Below are 22946 nucleotides of genomic sequence, written 5' to 3'. Positions count from 1 at the left end.
TAGTATCTTTCAGGTTTCCAGAATTTTCCAATTATTGTCATTCAATGCTCAGCATGAAAGCTGTGGGCTACAGCAAAAGAGAAAATTAGACATGTTCAAAGGTGGTATGCTAAGATTGTGACTCAAAACTAAAGATCTATGCTCTGCAAAGAGATATAGCCATTTATTTCAAGCTGAATACTAAATTCATTGTTCAAGGAAAAATTACATCATTCTAGGGAGCTTGATGTAAAAAAGCAGTAATGGTCAGGTGTCAGACCACCAAACAATGTATATTCCACCATTGTTCTCTGGTTCATTCGAGTTTGATTGATCCTATTGCAAAGTTTAGCACAAGAAGACAAAATAGTACTGCCAGAAAGCAGGCTTAGTAACAGAAAAGTTAATCAATCAAAGAAACTGAAAAACTAGCTGAACAGGTTTTCTAGGGCACATTGTAAACTGAGAAAAGCAACAATAAATAGTAGAGCTGTCCTGGGAGTAGGAAGGACAAAAGAATTGAAAATGAAAACCTCCAGTGTTTATCACACAGAGAGACGGCATGATTTGCACTAAGATATTCCACCCAGAAACTTTAATATTTGTGCATGAAGTGCATAGATGTACATGGCATGCCAGGCAGAGAGAAGGAACCTGGCAGAGAGGATCAGTAATGTTTTCCTAGAGTGGTGCCCAGGGTTGCTAGGGAAGAAGACAAATGAGCCAGAATTAGAAGGAAGTTCCACCTGCAACCTGTGCCAAAAAGTGTGAGAAAGTGCACCCTTTCCTGCTGTGTGCTCATTCATGGCACAGACAGCAGGCATGGCAGTCTCAGTCCTGGTTGTGTGCAAGAGTGAACAAGAGTTTATGTATCTTGCAGAGATGTCATCCTGCTGTGACCCTCAGGTGAAGGAGTTACAGAACAGGTGGCAGCATGGCCAGATAAGTGTCACTTAGTTCCACCATATAGTGTTTGGAAATTTAGTAAAAATTGAAATGGGTTTACTAACAAGACTTCTTTTTTTTTTTTTTTGTTTCATGATTTCTGTTGGATGCACATGGCTCCATGTTCACCCTTCATATAAAATGCTGAATATATAACTGTGATAGATTTGTGGAAAACCCATTTCTATTGAATAGCTCAAACACACACAGAGTAAGTTTCCTGTCAAGAAGAAGGAACTTGTTGCTCAAAGCAGACTATTTCCATGAATCAGAGACTACAAATACACAGGTAGGCAAACTGAAAAGGAGGCTATGAATCCCAGCGTGACCCTCTAAAATAGTATCTGCGTTTGTGGCATCCCGATAAATTTGTGACAAATCTTCAGCAGGACGCACCCATTTGATTTGTGTGCCACACTTCAATAGTTCACTTGTTCAGTTAACTGTTTTGCTGAACAAGTGTCTACATCATGTGGGTGAGGTCTATTTGCCTGAGACATATCTAGAACTGATCTTACAATGAGGATCAGTTGTACAAAACACTTGACCACAGTTGGTGGAAATAGGCAAGGTAACTCATGTTGCATGTTGAGATTTAACAGGAAACGTAAAGGAAAAATGCTTGACAATAACCAAATATTTGACACCAGAAAAACAACTTGTATTAGACTTCTAATAAAATGAAGAATTCAAAACTGTACACTAACATATGCACTTACATAATTTGATTGACTGAGCATCACTTGCTTTGACAAGGTGTGAAATTTAATGTATTGGCAGAATAAATAGTTCTTTAAAAGTAGCTTTAAGATTTATACTGGTTTGTAAGTTAGTGTCTAACTAAAAACACAAAGAAGAAGGGGAATGGAAGATAGCCTGGCAGTAACCTCCATATAGCCATAGACTATGGAAAGCATTAATGTTTCAGCCAATAGGCCATGGAGTGACCCCAACAAGGATATAAATATGTTTGTCCTCTGGATACTTTTCTTAAAAGACTAAAACAATGATCCATATCAGAAGTTTTAAGTTGATTTATTGAGGGCTTATTAAGCCTCTAAACAGGGCACAAGACGTTTTATTGGTCTGTTTGAAAATGAATTATTGGATGTTCTTTATTCCCCTTGGGAAATATGTAATCCTTACTTGGAAGGTTATTTTTTTAATAGCATGTTGTTGTTGTTGAGTTGCATGGAGGGTTTTCTTCACAAGTATCAAAGACCCTTTACGAAGAACTTATTTTGTGAAGTCTTGTATGAAAGGAATATAATACACAAATATTGTTTTAGAGAGAATTTCTACCATAAATTTGAGTGTTGTTATCAAAAGAAAAGTCTTAAATCCTTTCTAAAGAAACTGTAAATATAAAAACACCCCAAATCTTACCAAATAACCAGTGTCTTTTCAAGCTGGGTTAGAAGTTAAGTGGTGGAACTGAATATTTGACAGGAAGTTTTTCCAGGCCTGGAAAAACTTCCTGTTTTGCAATAAACAGGCCTGGAAAAACTCCCTGTGCTTGGAATAAACCATATTCACTCCTTTGCAGTAGCAAAGGAGTGAATATGGTTTATTGCAAGCACAGGGCAGTTGTCAGCATGCAAGAAGAGAAATCAAAATGATGCAGAACAGACAAACTTAGAAAGTGGTAGAAGAAATATTAAATAAGCAATCCTTATTTATGAGAAAAAATAAAGATTTTTTGAATTTTCAGATATTAATTAGTTAATTTTTAATAATTCATTAGATAATTTTCAATTAACTAATTGCATCTAGCAAAGATATGTCATAGGACCTTCAGGAAATATATATATTGAATACGATAGGCAAAAGTATACTAAGAGCACTAATAATAAAATGCACTAAGACAAACCTTGGGGGCATCTTTAATAGAAACCAGAAGTGTAATATTTTGCAAAACAAATGATATAGTAAAAATGGCGAAAAATTCACAGCACAAAAGGCAAAGTCTTGTACTTTTGTGATAGGGGATAATATAAGCTGGTAGTCTCAGTCTATTATGGCATAAAGAGAGAAAACCTCAGCTGTAGCAAAGGTTATTATAGACAATTCTAGAATTTGCCAAAGGTATTCTTGGTAGAGAATGAAGCAATAATGACACTATATATTGCAGTTAGGAGACTTCTTCAATCTCATTTAGAGAAACTTATGCACTGTTGCTTCAAAAGGTTGTTCATTTATACAGGGATATGGATGACCAACATAATGCCTGGGAATTTTATTTTGTATAGTGATGAAACCTTGCAGAAATAATAGGATTAGATGTCTCTAATGTACAAGTACATTAAAAAATATATCACAGGAGAGAATATAAATGAAAAGGGAGAATTGGATGCTTTTTGCACTTTGTCTATGATAGCATATGCTGAATTTGATGCCTGGAGGGTTTTTTATGATGAACATGGTGTAGAACATATTTTTTTCCCATCATTTGCAGAAAGCAGGTCAAAAATAATGGGAGAACAGACGACATACCAGTAATGGTAGATTGTGTAATAACCTGGGTGTAATTCTGATCAGTAAAGGTGCATTGTTACTGCTTATTCCTTATTTATTTGTAAAAGAAAGGGAAAAAAACCACCAAACAGGGTTGGTATGAAAACATATTATTTGTAACAGGGGAAATTTGGAGGACTTTTGCCCTTTGGCAATGTCATGCTCGTGCTCTGTTTTGAAGGCAGGGGGACACATCTAGCAAACTGAAACCTTCAGCTCTTCACAACAGTCAGCTTTGGCTTGTTTAGTTACAAGTACAAGAGATGCACTCTGAAAACCAATGGGCGGGGACAGAGCACTCAAACAGCAGTGAAACAAAGTTCTGCTCAGATTTTGTTCCAATTTGGTTTCAATTAGGCTGTGGTTAGGGATGAACTCTACAGAATACATTGAAGCAGAGATACATTTTTTAGTCAGCTGTTATTCTTTAGCATCTACGCTGCATGCTTCAAATAATAGGAGGTTTAAGTTTACTGACTGAAGTGTTCATTTGATAAAGTAAAATAGAAAATTAAATCACAGGCATCAGAAGTAATTTACCTTTATCCATTAAGTGAGAATTAACACAAGCCTATAAGATAAAAATAGCAGAACCCTAAACAGAACGAGTGTTATTTGTTCAGAGGAAATAATAACTAAAATTGAGTAGCCGGAGCAGATATATGTTAAGGTGTGTCATAACAGCTAAGATGAAAGTATGAAATAACAAGAAAACAATTGCTTTTGAGGAGGATTGCTCTTTTGTAGATACTTGTAGCTGACTATTTAAATGTCGAGTGTCCTGCTGTATTGCCACCTCTCTGCTGAGCATTGCCATACTGAAAATAAAGTCAGGGCAAATTTAGGAAAAAGGAAGATAAGGTCCTGGATGGAAAGTGATGATTAGAAGTACTCCTCCAGAAAATCTATTATACTGATATAGCTCTATGGTATAAGGTTCAATTGTTCTGATTTCCTTGTTCTTGCAGACCCCTGTGGTGGAAGGAGCTCTGGTAATGCAGCAGCTTAATGAACAGAAAGATGAATGAGATAAATATCAGAGCAAGCACTGCTGCTGTGCCAAGAAACTAATTACACCTGGTGTCTGTAAGCCAGGATGGTAAAACTCTCAACTAGAGAATGCCAAATAGTCATAAAATGTGTTCTTGATACCAGATTGTCCAGTAGAGGAGCCCAAACGATCAAGGCACAGAAAAGGGATATGGCTGTGCCACCTGAGACATGGAAATTGAGGAGCACCAGTGCCAGAAAGGCAAGTATGCAATGTATGAGACACTTGAAGAGACAATAGAAGAAGTTACTTCAAATACATTTCATTACAAATTAAAGACTTTGTAGTTATTTAAATTATTCTAGATTACTGAAAGATTAAGGACCACGATTAATATGAGTACTTCTTTTGCACAAATACATTAACTAGCAAATTAAATTTGCCTAATCAAGCTTAATAAAGTTACATACTGTTTCTCATTAAAAAGTAAACATTTTTAAAAAAAGGCTACTTGAAATGGAATGTTAAGAAGATTCTGCAGGGATCTCCAAGGTTGCACCCATTTGACTCACTGGCCTATGTTGATACTACTGCCTAGCGCTTGCCACAGAAAGAAAAAACTTTTGCTCTTGGAATTTTTTTCTGCTACTAAAATGCATAAGAAAAATAAACCTATCGAGTAATACCACAACACTTCTGCTCATGTTCAGTAGACCAGGCCTCCAACTTCAGCCTTATTAAGGCAGGTATTACTCAAGCCTCAGAACAAAACTCAGCTTGAAACATGAGGGCAGGACCAATACTTTGAAAATTAGTGGGAAATTCAGATAAAGACTAACCATACTTAGAATTTATATGCTGAAATGATCATGACTTAATAACGATATTACAGTTCTTCTTAAAGGCATGAGAATTATTATGATCTTGATTTCAAAGTTTGCTACTGCAAATCCTTATGGCTGTGGAACCCTTGCTAAATGGCCTCAGGCATGGCTCTACTTCCCAAGAACATTTTGAGTGGAAGACGGGTCTCTGCTTATTGATGAAATACAACTTGCCAGAAAGATAGATAGTTTTTCAGATATTCTTTTGGACTTTCACCATAAATATATAATACAAACTGGAGAAGTTGGCAAAAGTAGTGTTACTTACTGCCTGCATGTTAGGAGTATGTCTCTGTTTCTTCCCTGCCCTACTGTATGAAATCACTCTGAGGATCAGCTTTGTAGTTCTGATGAAGCAGGCTGGTGAGGGGCAGTGACAGATCTGTTAGGAGCAGCCCACCACTCTTTATTTGTGTTCTGCCTATTCAGAGCAGGGAGGAGGAAGGATATCTTTGGATTTTGTCACAACAGAGGCTGCCTGAAGGTTTCTTGGCATAAATGTAAAATTTTGTGACCAGATTTTTCAATTTGGTGATAAAAACAAGGTTGTGTTTCAGGGATCTGGTGAGCTGCTCCCCATTCCTTTCCAGGGATCCCTCTATGCTGCAGAGTTGCAGGGAATGATGGAGAGACAGACACAAGTTGAAGACCCAAAGGAGACCTTGCAGACAAGTATATGAGTAGCACCTACCTAGTGAAGTGAGGCTAATGAGGCAAACTGGATTTTAGGAAGAAGACAGCTGGTGTCATAATTTGATGTAAGAAGGATATGTATATGAATACAGGGTAAACTTACAGGTAGCGACAGTAGCATAAATTAACTTCTTAACTCCCTAAAATGATAAAACTAGTAATTCCTGACTAGTATTTTTCTTTGCTTGAGCATGAGATATTTTTCATTTAAAGAAAAAACAAAACAACAAAATCCTGGCTCTAAATTATATCCTTCTTCATCTTCATTCACTCCAACACAGTGTAAGGTGATGAAGATATATTTTAGGTTGGATTCTGCAGAAGAAATAAATATGTGGCCCATAAGCTAATAGCTGGAAAATCCTTCCTCACTGTCTCACTAGTTTCAAGCTTCTGTTGAGTTGGTCTAAGTTACTTAAGCTCATACACTAAACTTAGCAAAACCACGCTTGAACTAGGAGGGTTTATTAGCACAGAGCTGAAGGGAGGTGTGCCAGCAGAAATAGCCTCTGGCACTATAAGCTGGAGCTACTAAAGCCAGTCATCTGTGAGTACAGTGAAGTTCATAAAACACATTCCTCCTCAACACATCTGCTCCTCTGCTCCCAGGTTTTGGAAGAAAACTCTGCCTGAAACTATGCTAGCAGACACCAGTAACCCTTTCTGTCTTCCTCATTCAGTAGGAATCCCAAGACTTTAATGAAGAATCAATGAAACAAAAAGATATGGGATCACACAACTGTCTAGAAAGATCTGAGAGTTGGAATCTGAATCCTAAAATATGGCCTTTCTGAATGAGTTTAAAGCATTTAGCTACATCAGATGAGATGCACAAATATGGTCTTGATACCTAAGCAGAGAACTTTAAGTGCTTTTAGCCATGCTTCTAACTACACAACAAGCATGTTCACAATTAGTACCAATGGACAGTACTTAAAGTAGTACATATATGAGGTGCAAAACTTAAAAGTTTTTATTTTAACCAGAAAAAGTTAATAAATGAGGAGGTTATGTTTCTTATGAAGAAACAGTGTGCTTACTTTTTGAGATTTTGCCCAAGTGACAAGTGAGTAGTTGAAGTGAAGATCAGAGTTATTAATGAGTTTTTATTTCAAAATTATTCTTGCATCTTTCTGGAGAGACAGACCAAATTTTGAGAGCCTCTAATTTGTTTGGAGTGGCCAGTCCTTTAGGGTTTGCATTTTGTAGTGTTGGAAAAACAGAGAATGCTTACTGCCTGTCAATTTTATTTTAGTCTGTTTCATATATTTACACAAGCTTACAGTGAAAAAACCTCATATTTTTTACTAGCAAAGAGAAAGGATTACATTCTTGATTACACAGATTAGAAAATACTGTCCTTTTGTTACTGTTAGCAAAATCATCACCTGAGGCTCACCCTTGGGTCTGGAGAGCAAATGAATAATTTTCTGACCTTTTCCCTGATCACTGGCCTGATGGACACTGGTCTTTTTCATGGCTATTTTTCTCTTATATAAAATTCACACAAAATTTTGCCTGCACTGAATTTCAGTGATGTCACCAGGTTCTCTAGTGACCTCCTGTGATAAATCTTTAAAGGACCTGCTGCCTGTGGACAAAAGTCCTTTCCTCTACTCAATCAGGTCTTCAGATCTCAGCAACACTCTAACCCTTTTGGATAATTATCTTGATTCAGCTCTTCAGAAGTCTTGCTTTCAAATGCTCTAGGTTATTTCTCTGGAGCCACTGCATCAAGGACAATCCTGTTGACATCAGTTGTGAATCAGTGCTAATCTCAAATAAAACTTGGAAGTAATACAAAGTCTGCTAATGGGGCAATAAGTCAAATGAGCCAAGAGCTCTTTATTGGCAATTAAAAGCTTAAAGGCTTAAACTAGGCCTGTAATCTGTACTTTTCATAGAAAGTGCTGTAAGTCATACAAAATGTAGCACTTGTTAAACAAAGTGTTAATGGAATAGTTAATAGAAGTTAGACTTGGGAAGCTATCACTGGACTGCAGGTGTGGATGCTTGGCCTCTTGTACCTTTAGCCTAGGCCCCCTTTCATGGTACTTCAGACGCTCTCTGGGCTTTCATAAAACTGCCTTTGACAATCTGGGTATTGGACATGTCTGAAATAAACCCCATCTGCTTTCACTAAATGTCCATATTGTTGCATAAATAGGTAACGTTTTCTTAAATGAAGAAGCTTGAATTCTATGTTGTTTTATAAACAAAGCTAAATAGATTGGATTTACAAAAGCCTGAATAGCCTTTATATAAGGAAGCCAAGGGCAAGATCAAGTTCTCCTGTGCTAGTAGTACAGACAGGATCAGCTGCCAGAAACCTTCTGTAGTAAAATGTGTTCATACAGAAGAAGAGCAGAAGAAAGCAACACAGAATTTCCTATTAATCTTGATTATTTAGGATTAATACGCTGCAGCCTGTGGAAATACGAACTGCACGTACAGCAGACTTATTGGATAAAATAAGAATGCTTATAATAGACATTTTATTATCTTTCATTTAAAAATCTGTAATATTAAATGCACTAATAAAAGTGTTACAGTACTGGAAACAAGAAAATAATGTTCATATGAAAAATCTGAAAAAGAATCTTCAGTTTGTGAAATGTAACATAAAATACTCCAGTTCAAGCAAGCAGGCACAGAATTGAAACTAAGGAAGGGTTGACTAGCTCTGTATATCTTTTTACAGGATAAAAGCAGGCTTGACTCAATTTTTTAATGAAAATATCCTTAAAATAATTTTCTGTTTATGCTTGTCAATATCTATCCCAGTTAAATTTTTTGTTAACTTCAGTCTCTCCAGTCTCTCTCTGATCTTCTCAATCTGCAGCATTTGCAGTTGGCTAAAGAACAAAGGAGAGAGAGTAACTTGAAGAAGAAAAACTAGGGTATTGTCCCACAGTTCTTCATTCAAATATTTTAATTGTCTTAATAGTGAAGTATCCCACCCATAAAATACTACCAGGTCTTTAAAGGAAAGAGGTTAAATCAGTGTCCAAAATCATATATGCAGGAAAGGCCGTTCACTGTATATACCTTCTAATTATGAATTGTTTTAAATATGAGATACATTACTGTCATTTATTTTGCTATAGTGATGATGAAACTAAAAGCCACATGCTGTTTAAAGTATTTTTCTCTTTAACAATGCTGTTAAACCTGGCCCAATCAGAATAAAAACAAAATATGTGTGTTCTCATCCATATTATAATAAGCAATAAGGAGAACAAAGGAGCTAGTAATCACTGTAGGATACAAGTGAATCAAAGGATATCTTGGATCAAAATAGTTTCTATGCTCTTCACTATTAATTTATAATTTCTTTGTTAAAAAGCTGCAGTAATGAACAAAACCAATTAAAAACACAGACAAGCACAATATAGAGCTGTGTGGAAACACACTTGAACTTTTGACTTCTTTGATGCCTTTTGTTTGCTAATCCATGTCAGAAGAGCATCCAGGATTTCTGATGAGTCCTGGGATTTAGACACACCTGACTGACTTTTGGTCTCTGTGTCCACAGGCTTTGTGTGCATGACAAGTCAGTATCTCAATGTTTTATTTAGTACTCAATTCCACTATGTGCAGTGGTCTTCAGAGGAGCAGTCAGCTAATTTGATCTTGGCCATCCTCTTCCACATTCCTGGCCCTGCTTGTGTGATGGTCCCCAGTGCATTGCAGTATACCTGCACTGATAATTTAGGCGCAGTTATACCTGCTCTGTATTGGATCATTTTGCTCACATGCCTGGGTTCAGTGGTAGGAAATGCTAATAATATCCATTGGGTGCAGGTGACTCATGGACTGGTAACCTCTGGAACTGAGAGCATGACACCCAGCTATCCATCAGGGCTCTCTGGGATGCACACATTTCTATGGAGAAAATGAAGTGTAGTCCCTTACTCAAGTCATTTACCATATCAGCAGGGGATTCTCATGTTAGTCTCACTTTTAGACTTTCCCTCTCCTTTTACTCCTGACATTCCAAAGATTGTAGCAGGACTTTTAGTTACACTCTGAATACCAGCCAGTACCATAAAGTGCTAGAGATCTGTAAATATTAGTGTAAGTTGGAAAACAACAAACAGCAGCACAAGGGGATTCTTGTTCTTTTCTACAGAGGTTGTTCTGCATATGCAGTTGCTGCACCAATGAGTTCCCGCAGTGCTTCAGTCCCCAAAGCCAGGAGAGAAGCCAGCTCTGTGCTGCAGTGCAGTGCAGCTATAGCAGCCTTGCCATGGCTGGACATTGTCAGGAGCCTGCTTACAGCCAGGATCCCTTCCCATCTGCTGCCTCCTTATAATGTACCACCTTTAAGCCATAATAGCTTTTATTTGCAGTACTGCTCATTTCTAGCTCATCCTGAGCCGCATGAGAACTCTTTTTTTCTTCTGACACAATACAAGACTCTCATTAGAAATGACAGCAACAGTGAGAACTATGAAAGACTTTAAAAGCAGATGACTTGACACTTACCCACTACCCAGTGTGTTTTTAACCATACATGCAGCAGCTCAGGAGACTATCCTGCCAGAGAGGTGCAGTCCCTCCTTGACTGTCCCATTACTTTACCCAATGGAGCCTGTCATGTCCAGAACTCTTTCATATTATGCTTCTTCTTCTTTTTTTTTGACCCTTTTTTCCTTTAATTGTCCCTACATTTATGAATTCAGGGAAGGATTTGAAAGAAAAGGGATGTAATATGTCGAAACTGCTTCTTTTCAACAATTTGAGTAGTGTAATAACCTTTGGAGCTTTTGTACAGGTCTGCAAATCTAGAAGATATTTGAGACACATTTGCTACGTAAACTCTGCAGCAACCTGGCCTGCCCTGGCTTATTGATATTTCACTGTATTATTATTCTGAAACAAAATACTAGGAGGTATTTCTGGGCATCACCTGACAGCATATTGCATTCCTCCAGCTCCACATACCTTACTCTGTCTTTAATGCACAGAGCCTGCATGAGCAGTGGCACATCAAATAACCTGCCTGAGGCTGAATAATATTTGAATAATTTTTTTCACACTCAATTTTCATTCTGTAATTGACAGACAATTAGGAATAGACAGATAAGTAAATATTCAGGCTCTTTGCTTTTAGTTGAAGTGGGAGAAACAGTTCAGAATTTTCTGGTGAGATCCATTCTTGAATTTGATATTTAGTAGTTTCTGTTTAGAGAGCTAGCTAATTGGTTAATTCCCTAGTCCTGTGGAGAGATTTAACAATAATAATTTTGTGAGCCTGTGTTAGTGACAGGTATAATCTCTTCGTTTAATTTTCCAGCTAAAGATATTTCCACTGCTGGGGCTCAATTAATCAGGTATCTGATCTTCAATATCAGCATTCATTTGAAACAACATCACTTAGGCTTCTTTTCCCCGAGTTGTAAATAACAAAGAGGGAATTAGGCTAAGCAGTTATGTGAGCATGACTCAGCTCTGTTGCCCAAATTAGAAGAGTGTCAGTTCCATTAAATAAACAACTAATTTGGCCAGTTTTCCTGAGCCCTCTCCACAGCTGAAAGCATGTGTAAGAGTAAAGGAGTGAGGAGATACAGCATACTTTGCTTTCTAAGGCAATATACATAACAATCAGAACCTTGCTAGGGAAAGGCTGAGCATTACTCCCATGCCCAGTTACAAGGAGTATTTTTCCATTAGAAAGGAAGTTTTAAATTGGAATATCACATTAGAGAAATTTTATCCCAGAATTCTTAGTGAGTTTTGATTTTTCTTAAATCCATACTAGTACATCACCTGCAGTAGTCCATCTATATCACCATTGAGGAAAGATTTGCATGATCTTTTGTGATAAATTTGACAGAGATAATGCACTTCATTTCCAGGGTTTTCTTTCCACATGCAAAAAAAAACTAGACAAAAAGAAAACTACTCAAACAATTTGAAAAATATTCTATGTTCCTGCCAAAATCACTGAATCAACTTCATTTATACATTAGATTTTCCCTATATTTTGCTCTCAACTTTTATAACATATTTTTTCTTAAAGGTAAAATTAATCCACATTTTCCATTCAAGAACAATTTCAAATTGCATAGTTCTAAGCAATGGCCTCTTCAATGCTTGTGATGGCAGAGCCAAACAGATTTGACCAAGATTTCCAAGATGCAAGAACAAAAAGTGCCTTATATTTGTAATTTTAATAGTTTGCAAATCAGGAACCTGATATTCAATTTTAGCTGCTACTTTAGCTTGTCTTATTCTTTAATACATAAACAGAGTCACTTGAATTAAATTAAGACTTCTTTCCATAGTGCTTTTTAGACACTTTTATCATATTCTGTTGCTTAGACACTGGAAACAAGAATACCTTGTCCCAGTTAGGAAAATTTAATAGATTCGACTAAGCATTTCTCTGCCTTCCTTGCATCTGCTAAGAAATCAAATTTGTTGCTACTTGTTCTGAACAAGCTGCATGCCTGCCTTTTTCTCAAACTCAGAGTTACATCACTCATCAATACACAGAAGGGACTGGTGGCCACTACTTTTCCATTGCAATTCTGAGTCATTTGGGGATATCATGCAAATCTATTCATCGTCTTTGAAAAGACGGTGTTGAATCTTCACTCCTGCATGTTCTGGTTTGGAAGACAGATGCCAAGCGGAGGCCCTGGAAGCAATTTAAGAACACAGCAAAAAGGACATTTGAAAAAAGCTGAAGGGAAAATCACATTTTTGAGTCTCTGTCTCTCCTTTAATTGCAATCACCAGTCAAGTTCCTAATCAATGCACATAAATTGTCACAAGACTACCAGGAATTTTTGAAGCTGCAGCTGGGGATTTACAAGGGCTTCATAAAGAATTAACACTTGTTATTAATTTTTTTCCTTGAACTTTTCCATTAGCATTCCACCTTGAGGTTGCCCAAGACATTAATCTTCTTTAAAAATTGAAACTTTAGGCCAATAAAACCAGACAGCCTGTGTTCCTATTCATAATCTTGTGTTGCTTTTCCGATTCCTTTCCAAAAATCCCATAGGGGAACTCACTGACCAGGTCTGTTGGTCTCATGGCTGTGTCAGCTCTCCTTTACTCTTCAGTAAGCAAATGTTTGCCAGCTGCTAACCTGGCCTTGAAAACTATCTTATTCTATCTTGAAAGCTATCTTATTCTACTTTTTACCACTTCCCTATGTTTTGGCTCAATTTCAGAGTAAAAGTTGTTTACCCAGCTTTACTTAAGTACATATCCCTTCAGGTTGTTTCAACTTGCAAAATCTTTACTCTATTAATTTGTCTTTTCCAACTTGAATTCTCAGTTGTAATAAATACTTACTTTATTGCCACCATCTAACAGTAGATATGTGATTCTCTTGCAATCTGAAGAAAAAACATTTCAACTTTGCTGCCATATTACTCCCACTTTGAAGAAACAACTTGCATCTACAGAGACCTAGAATTTCCCTGGATTATTTTTCTTTTATCTTTCCTTCTGAATGCATTACTAGACTCTTATTGCATTAATTTTCATTTTTTTCCCCACAGTCATGCCTTCTTACAGGAAAGTATAAATTATAGGTACGTTGATTTCAATGCAAATAGGTAGCTCTTTCTAAATCTTATCTTTTTCATATTAAGGTAAATGCATTGCCTCATTTAGGAGGTAAAGAACATAATTTAGGAAGGTTTAATAGGTGGGTACTGTAAAGTCCATTTGAATTTCATATTTGTGCTTCCCCCTGAACTAGCTTAATTATGCTAACATCTGAAGGCAGTGCCCACTTACAAAAGCTAGCTAATGAAATACTGGTATTCAAAATCCTACAGAATAAGCAACAGAAAATTTCTCTCAGAGCAAGTATATATAGGAAAATTTTAGTTAAGAATCTTCATATCATCCCATTTCTTAATAAAAGCCTCCTTTAGTTCAGTGATTCTACTCTACCCATACTACTTTAAAAGACCATTCTGTACTTTTCCCTCTTCAGTGTTGCCTTCAGATTATGGCCTTTATGTTCCATACTTCTCATGCTTGAGAGAGTCGTGGAATGACTTTAAAAAGATGACCCTTTAGAAAGCCAGTAAGCTTTCAGAAAAGCCTTTTAGTATTATGTTAACTTCAGCCTATAATGAAAGATTATAATGGTGCTTTAGCAGCAAGGAGGTGCTATAAGCTAAGATGGAAAAACACACACCCAAATGTTGGTGAGGATGGAACAGGAAAGCCTTATAAATATGATTGCCTGGCAAAAGATTTTGAGAATATAGAAACTATAAGTGAGATTGAAATGGAAGCAAGTTTTGAGATCCCTTAGTTACTGAACAACGGGAAAACAATGGTGCAGCCAGCCAAAGGTAATCCCCTCTTGATGAAACAATTCCCTCTGCAAGCAGGCAGGTCCAAGGGTCAGAGCAGGCCCTGCAGCTTGCCAGATAGGGCCCAAAGAGTAAGATTTAGGGTTTAAAATGTAACACAGTATGGTAATGTAGTGATTCTTATAGGTTGTATGGAAATGTTATAGGATATGCATGCTGTAGTAGATTGGTTGAAGAGAATCTGAATATTCAACACTGAAGATGATTGATTGTATTGTAACAGGAACGTTGCTCTCTTTCTCTTCTCTTTCCTCGCTCTTCCACTGCTCTTCCTCCACTCTTCCTCTTCCTCTTCTCTTCTCTTTTCACGCTCACCTCTGCACTTCTTCACCCCCTCCTTTCTACATGCTCTCTGCTCTTAAACCTTTGCTGTTGACTCTCTTACACTTTAAGCTTCTCTTCTCTCGGGCCTGCTCTGAGCTGCGGCTGGCAGCTCCCAGCAGGGCCCTTCACCCACGCCCTTTGCAATAAACTGCAAGTTATACGACTTGGCTTCAAAGAGATCTCGTCTCTGTCCGTCCCTACCGTGCGTGACCCCCGTCACTCCTACAGACGTTCCTACACCCAAAGCCTACTGTTTTCCTACTGTGGCAAATTGCATGACCAGAAAAGAGGAGAAATTATTTTTGGGGACTATGTCCCCAAATTTTAGACAGTGAAAACCACAATGCAAGTTAATGCATTTTATAAACCAGGCCCAGATTCTATTTCAGTTTGAAATCTTCAATAATACCAAGTAATACTGAAAATTTTTGTTGTAATTCAAATTTCTTAAAAACTGTTTCACTATTTATGTACAGTGTCCTAAAAGCTGACATTTTTCAGTCAAACAAAATAAATTTTTTCTTTCTTTCTTAAAAATGTAACTGATATAACCATTGCAAAATATTACAGAAGTACCAAGATTTTCACTGCCATTTATGAATACAGCAAAATCACCTAGAGTACCCAGAAAACAGGGAGCTACCATAGATATAGTCAACTGAAGGAACAGTGAAGCAATCCCAAGCATGCCATTAATAAAACATGATTTCAATTTTATTGTAAAAAATTGACTCATCTTTGCTAGTTAGAAGATTTTAACAGAATTCAGGGAAGCTTAACATAATACCGTTGCCCATCAAAATGAACTTTTCAATCAAAACCTCCTCTTAGATATGATTTCACTGATTTATAACCAGATTGGAGCTGACCAAGGGTTCAAGGTAGGTCAGCTTAAGCTGTGGATGTGTAGGAAGCCATTGCAAAGAAAGTTAAGCACACTACCTTCGGCCCCTGTTATCTCAGGCACAGGCTAATTGAGCAGCACTTTCCTAAGCTCTGAGTCTTTCTCTTTAGTGGATGAGAAATATATAAAGTGGGCAAGGTTTCAGAGAGATAATAAACCATTAGGTGTTAGACAACTGTAACTTAGAAGGAAATGAGAAAAACTACCCCAACCATGACAACACACAGTTATGAAGTGAAATTTTAAGAGAAATAGAGAGGAGCCAGGACTAAAAAAGAAAATGCAAAAATATGAGGAGATCTATGGTACAAAAATCTTTAAAATGAAGTGTTAGTTATTCATCATTATACTGGTGTGTATGGCTCCTGTGAAAATTAGCAGACAAAGGAACTGAATCTCCTGTAAGATAAGAAATATACCATGCAACTTGCAAATTGTTAATTATAACAGCAACGTTGTAGTGTCACAATGCAGTAGTGTCAGCTGTCTTCCTAAAAGAAGGTAAATGTGGGAAGTTGTAGCAGAATGCCAAGCATCCGTCTCTCTATGAAAGGGGAATCAGTTGCTGACAGTCTTTTAAGAGTATTTCCTTGGCATACTAATACATGCCAAGCAGCATTTGAAAATCTGTTTGCTTCCATAGCAATGAAAACCTATGACCCCAGACAAATGGAAGTTTTAAAACTGGAGCTATGGGGTCCCATGCTAAAAGTAGCTACGGGGTCCCATGCTAAAACTGGGGTACCATGCTAAAAGTAGCCTTCTGAAGACAGACTGCAGTTGAGTTTGTCATTTATTTCCATGACTAAGGGATGTCTCAAATGGAAAGAATATCTGGAGATTAATGTTGGCTACATATTTAATTTATCCCTAAGCGAAAAAGTACTTTGAGGCACTTTTGTAATGTTTCCAAGATGTGGTCAAGAACTCAATCCCTTTTGTCCAAGAATAAACACAGTCCAAAGCTCGCCTGGCATCCTATTACCTGGGGTAATGTAGTCAGCATAGTCCATCTCACTGGCATTCACTGTTTCTGGAGAAACAAGAGTTTGAAGAAAATTATTTTGACTGCTTGCAATCTCAGACAATAAGAGAATGACAGGGCAGAAGAGTTTTGTCACCCAGCTATGTAAGTAGGCGCATTGAATGCCAGGATCTGGAGCAATATTTTTCCAGGTGAACACTTACCTGTGCTGCCTGATAAAGGCAAGTAGTCAAAAGATCTCCAGGAGGCAAGGAACATCAGCTTATCCTGTGAGGACTTGAGAAATTCATGCCTGTAGGACGTCAAGTATCAGTAGTCCGTGAGTAAAAACCAATGCTTTAACTAACTCTTGATTATTTCTTGATGTAAAGTGGAAAAACCCACTATCTGCAATTGACATTAAAGTATAATACTCTTTAGACAATGAAAAGGAAGAAGCTATGTAAGTTCTGGTGCTGTCCTTATTCCTGAAATAAACTATCCATGTGATGCATTTTAAACAATTCCTTATGCCAGTTAATGAGCTGGGTTACACAGTTGTCTGTACATCTCATAACTAGGTTAGTAATTATTCTGTTATTTTGTTACAGCTGAACATTACATGTTATGTGATAGATCTTTGTCTTGATTTAGCCTAACAATTTCAATAGCAACATAGAGTTTAATGGATCATACTCCTTGATGAGAATATAATACTCTTTTAGAGGAAAGTAGGTCCTAAAAGTTGCTAATGACAGAAGAAAAATACAAATTAAAGTCTTTGTGTTTTTGTCCTATTATACTACTGTGCTTTTTGTGTATGTGTTAATGAGATGCTGGCTGACAGAAAATTCTGATTTTAAAGAGATAAGTGGTTAAACAAGCATACTCTTTGCTAACTGAGAACTACAAAGTTCTTTTTATTGGCCAAAGATACCACTCTAAAAACTGCAGAAAAGGACAACTTTTAGATTAAAGCAATAGGAAATCATTCAGACTAGCAGAAAAGAGGGATAGGAGGATTGCCTGGGGAATAATTCATGCATGTTCACCACTATTTCTGACATTTTGGCCTGGTTGCTTTCAAGTCAGCCTCAGTAACCTGTAACCACACTCTTTTATAATACAGCACCTACTCTTTTTCCTCTCCATAGCCCTGGGTGAGTGTAGTTTCAAAACTCAGCCTAACATTTAGATATTTTAAAATTATAACTATAAATGTAATGCACAACTTTGCTAAAGAAGTCTTGAAATTATTACAATTACTGTTTTCAAGTTCCAAAGATATTAAAACTGGACAAAACACATTAAATTTTATATATACATTTATATACACACACATATATATATAAGATTACGTTTAGAACAAACTGAAAACAATAAAACCACAATGTCATGAACTAGTATAATATAAAAGAAACAAAATAAATAAAAATTTAAAAGAAGTAAAAATAGATAAAAATTTAAGATCAAACGTGTACAATGCCTAATTTTTGAATGCATTGTGCTTCAATAGGTTGTACCTATTTTTCATTTAATTTCTTTTGCAAGGGCACAGAGGAAAATTAAATGAGGGGAACATGCCAGATCTTTGCTTCAAAGGGTAATTTTCCAATGGCAATAGTAAATCTTTGTCATTTGCAACATAATATTTTAACATTTGAATGGGAGTATTTGAAAGTAATTTTTCAAAATCTGCTTTTATCACAAATACTTGGAAAATAAATCATGTCAATGGAGGGAAAATCCAACCTGAAAACTATTTTGGTGAAATTTATCAAGTCTAGGAATTGCTAAGCTTGGTATGCCCTAGTTGAATAAGAAAAATTTGCCCTATTCAGATAAAATTAAAACTTGCATTTAGGCTAAAGTGTGAAAATCAAACAAAGTGACTTATACAAGGGGTGCTCACTTCTGCAATTCATGCCCTGTAGTAGATTCTACTGCCATGAGCATGAAATGAATAAATGGTGTCTCACTAATTGTATGCTTCTCAACAAGTAATGTAAGTGAGGAAAGCAGTTCAGTTTAATGAAAACTTTGCACCAAGTGGAAGTCAAATATTCACCTCTTGCAGCACAATCACATGTCTCAGACCTTATGTCCTGTAATCTCACAGTGAAACAAGTGCAGTGTATAAAAATACATAGAACACACAATTAGTAACTTTAGAAGCTTTGGATTATGTAGAAGTTACAGGAACATTCACAGCAAGGAACTGCTGAAGTGGCTTCTTTCCACCAGTTGCTCACTGATAAGCAAAGCAAATCAAATATGTAATAATTATGAACAAGAAAAAGGTTTTGCCCTTTTCTTGTCCTTTTGTGTTTTTATTAATTTGGTATCCACATATGATCATGGCTAGAGACTGGATGCTGAGCAGGCCCTTTATCTGTGATCCTACATCTCTTGACTTATCTCTGCTGACTCAAGTCTAGTAGAGTTTGTACAACATTGGGTGCAGACCTTACATCCATGTTTAGACTCATGGAAACTAATTTTTTTTCAGATTCACATAAGTCACTGAAAGAATTAAAGGTGATGCATTCAATGTTTTCTACTGAAGTAGGTGTGTAAAGTCTGTAGGCATTCCCAAATCTGCTTTTATCCTAAATTGTGTCCTGGAGTAGCATTGTTTAGATTTGTATTCAGTAATTTGTTGGTTCCTGTCAGGAGAAATAACTGTGTTGAAGGGACTTTGTTTGTTTGGGACACATGGGAGCCAAAATAAGTTTCCTGTGGTACACGAGTTTCCTCAGGTAGTTTCCAACTAGCATGACCTCTTCAGCGATTCAGATGTATGTGAAACTTGTGAGGTAAGCTCCTTGTATTTATGGCTCTAGATTTTGGTGGGGTTTTTTTTGTTTTGTTTTTGTTTTTTTTTTTTGTTTTTTTTTTTGTTTTGTTTTGTTTTTGTTTTGTTTTGTTTTGTTTTGTTTTGTTTTTTTTTTAATGAGATACTGTCAGTATGCAAACTAATTGGAACCATGATTTTTTTTTTATCTTGGAGAAGCTTGCAGGAGGCAACCCTAGATCCTGAATGAATGAACTCTTCTTTTCAGCAGAAAGAAATTACTGAAGGAAGAAATGGATGCAAAACCTAGGGCTTTTCAAAAATAGATTTCAAGCCTGAGATGTAGTAGACTATAGGGAAGCTGGAAGGGCAGTGAAATTTCTATTCTCTGTCAGGTAACTAGAAAGCCACTGGCAGCCCTATCTAAAATTAATTGAAATCTCTCATAATGGAGGTTCTTGGTAATGCTGGAGATGAGCAAGGATTGAAGCTCTCTCAGGGCCTCAGAAGTGAAGACAGAATTCTTGGCCCCAGCCCTGCTCAGCTATGCACTGCAGACATCACTTCCCATCTTGTTTGGCAGGGAAAAAGAAGGAAAGCCTTTTTTTGGAGCAGCAGGGGCACAGATGCTGCAGCTCTGCCAGCCTGTGAGCACACACTGCAGTCTCTGCCATGAGGAAAGCCCGTCTCCATTGCCCACAAGTGCAATGGATTTGCTCAGGAATGGAATCTCAAAAACATTTATCAAAAAGGCATTATTTCATCAGATCTGTGGAGCTCCCAAGGCTGACTTGAGCATAGTTGTTCTGTTGCCCAGTCCTCAGGTTGCTCAGAGCGTAATTTTAGCTTGAGGGATGGCAGGAAAACATATTCCTTGGGCAGCTGCCAGGGTATGTTCTTGGGGAGATGGGTTTTTGAAGGGTTACAGATACCCAGGCCAGCATCCAGCTGTGAGCACAAGGCTGTAACACACCTCTTGGCTGGTCCTGGTGGAGAGGTGTCCCAGGACAGCTTGCTAATGCACCAGCTCTATGGGAAGGTCGCAGCAAGTTCACTGAGAGGCTGTTTTGCTTCTGATGCTGGTATCTTGCAGTCAGTCCCCCTGCAAGCTGCTGCCACAGGCAGCATGCTGCCACATGTTCTTACCTTGTGTTGGCAGATATTTTTAGTTACAAAGCTCATTTTCCTACCTTTCTCCTCCTTTCTGTGTATATGTACAGGCCCTAGGTTTAAGTAATGTATCTCCAGAAATATTTGCCATATGAAGTCTCTCCCCTGGCAGGGTCTATTAGGAAATATCTAGACAGAGATAGATTTTTCTCCTGCAAGCTCTTAACTTATAAGTTCCTGAAACAAAATCAAGAAACAGGCATGGAAGCCAATAGCTGGAAATGTAAGACAATAATTATTCTCATGCCATGGATCATTTGTTGAAGCTTGAAGAGGTGGATCTTTTACATCATACAATATATTTTCTTCTGAGCAATAGAACGAACAGCAAAAAAATAATCAGTTCTCCTTCCAAATGAGGTGAGTCTTTTGATGTGAGGTGTTCTGAGCTGACTGCTCAGACATGTTCCCAGATGATAAGAACACAGATCAAAAATCTTACACAGAAATGAACTAGAAAGCCCTTAGGACCAGAGTAAATACTATCTGACTAGAAAAAGAATTCTTATAGGTTCCTATCAACTTTAATTACTTTAAGACTATTATCCACATAACAAGCTTCTCTGGCATTTCTAAGGAAAAGATATATTTAATAAATGAAGAAATTAGTAAAAAATATTCCCTAATTAAATTCATTAGAAAATTTAAGCTACAAGAAAACCAATAAAGCTTCTGCTGTTTCTCACACAGACAGCAATTAATAAACAGTTATCTTAAGTCTGAATTAGCAAGCAACCTTTGCTTTCTTGAATGTGACACTTGAGACATCGTTTCAGTGAAGGAGGATATCTTATACACATTCGGAGTAACCGTCCTCAGTCTGTGATTTGAAAACCATGTTGCCATTAATTAATGATGTACTGGTGTTGGAACTATAACAGATATGGAAATGAACATATTGAAATAGTATATGAACCAAAAGAAAGGCAAAAGACAAGCTACAGAAATGTGCATTTGGATTAATTATTTTCTTTGAAGAACTCCACAAATTAAATAGTGCATGAAATCACTTGCTGTCACACAACTTACCACATTGAAAGGTCTGCAGTAAAAATAAAGTTTTTTGTCTGCCTTTGCACACCTCCCTTATCATTGTCTTTCTGGACTGATTTCTGTCAAGGCAACTCTATTCTCTAGAATACATGACACATGGAAGAAATATTTCTATTGTTTATCAAAGGAACAAAAAAGAATTAACATTTCTGTATTTTATTTTTTTACCAAGCTGCACTTAAACTCTCTGCCTCTTCTGTCTTAGAAATCGGCAGGCTCCTGTATTGCATCTTATCCCCAGCCAAAGCTTAAGACATGTTGGACTTTAGTGCTAATTAAATATGTTATGAAAACTATTCCCTATACGAAACACTGTCCCTAGATAGCAAAAATGATTTGACTTTTAAAGAAATGTTAGCTGCATACAGCAAGAAACTCTTCAGTTAATTAGACATCTTATGTTGTAAATGCAAAGATAAATAACTTATATTGAAAATGCACAGATACATTCTTGAGTTAATACTTTGATCAGTTAAATGCTGATAAAAAGTGTCTTAAGTAAACTGTTGAGACAATGTGATGCTTAATATCATTTGGATCAGTTACATATGTTTTTCTTTAAACCTAAAAGTAAATAACCTCTCACCTTTTGGTTTGATAACCTTTCTCCTCAACAATAGGTCATTTAAGATTGTTGCTTTTCCTCCAGTTCGTGCCTCTTGGAAGCAATACAGATTTCAACTCTCCTTTTTGTAGGTTATCTAAGACTCATACAGGAAAGGTCCGTTCAGGGCAAAGCAGAGGGATGAAAAGGTTACGATGACCTTTTCATCCCTCTGCTCTGCCGTGAAAGCAGTGGTGTTTTGTCACTGGGCTATATAATTAGGGCCTCCTTCACTTCGTTAGATCTCAGGCACCCTGTGGGGCCAGTAACAAACTGAGCCAAGTTTCCAAGGAAAGCTCTCTCTCCTGTGTGCGATGTCTTAATTAAAAAATTAAGTAATTCTGAATTCTGACTTGGACAGGTTTAACTTTGATCACAAAGAGACGTGCAAAAAGAATTGCTTTCTTCTGTAGGAAAACTCCAAAATGTATTGGAAAGCTGCATTAATCTGCCCCACTGGGAAAAGGCTCTCAAGTGTTGAGAGAGAAAGCTCTAGTATGACTGAGAACTAGAGTATCACTTGTGTAGGTTTCATGACAATTAGGAAAAATTGTGAAAAGAGAAAAATTAGTATCCTATTTCCACAACTGCGTTTTTGTAAACTGCTAATTACAAAATGCTACAGTGAAGATGGAGGGCAGTCAGATTTAACCAAGATAATTTTTTGGACAGAAATAGTCCTTTCTAGTTAAAGACTGATTTTGCAGGAGAAGTTGAAATGACAGTTTTCTCTTTAACAAAGAACAGGTAAGAGTAATGAAACTGATTATGAATAC

Source organism: Ammospiza caudacuta, chromosome 2, assembly GCF_027887145.1.
Source record: "Ammospiza caudacuta isolate bAmmCau1 chromosome 2, bAmmCau1.pri, whole genome shotgun sequence".
Taxonomy (NCBI): domain Eukaryota; kingdom Metazoa; phylum Chordata; class Aves; order Passeriformes; family Passerellidae; genus Ammospiza; species Ammospiza caudacuta.
Note: the sequence above shows the minus strand (reverse complement) of the source record.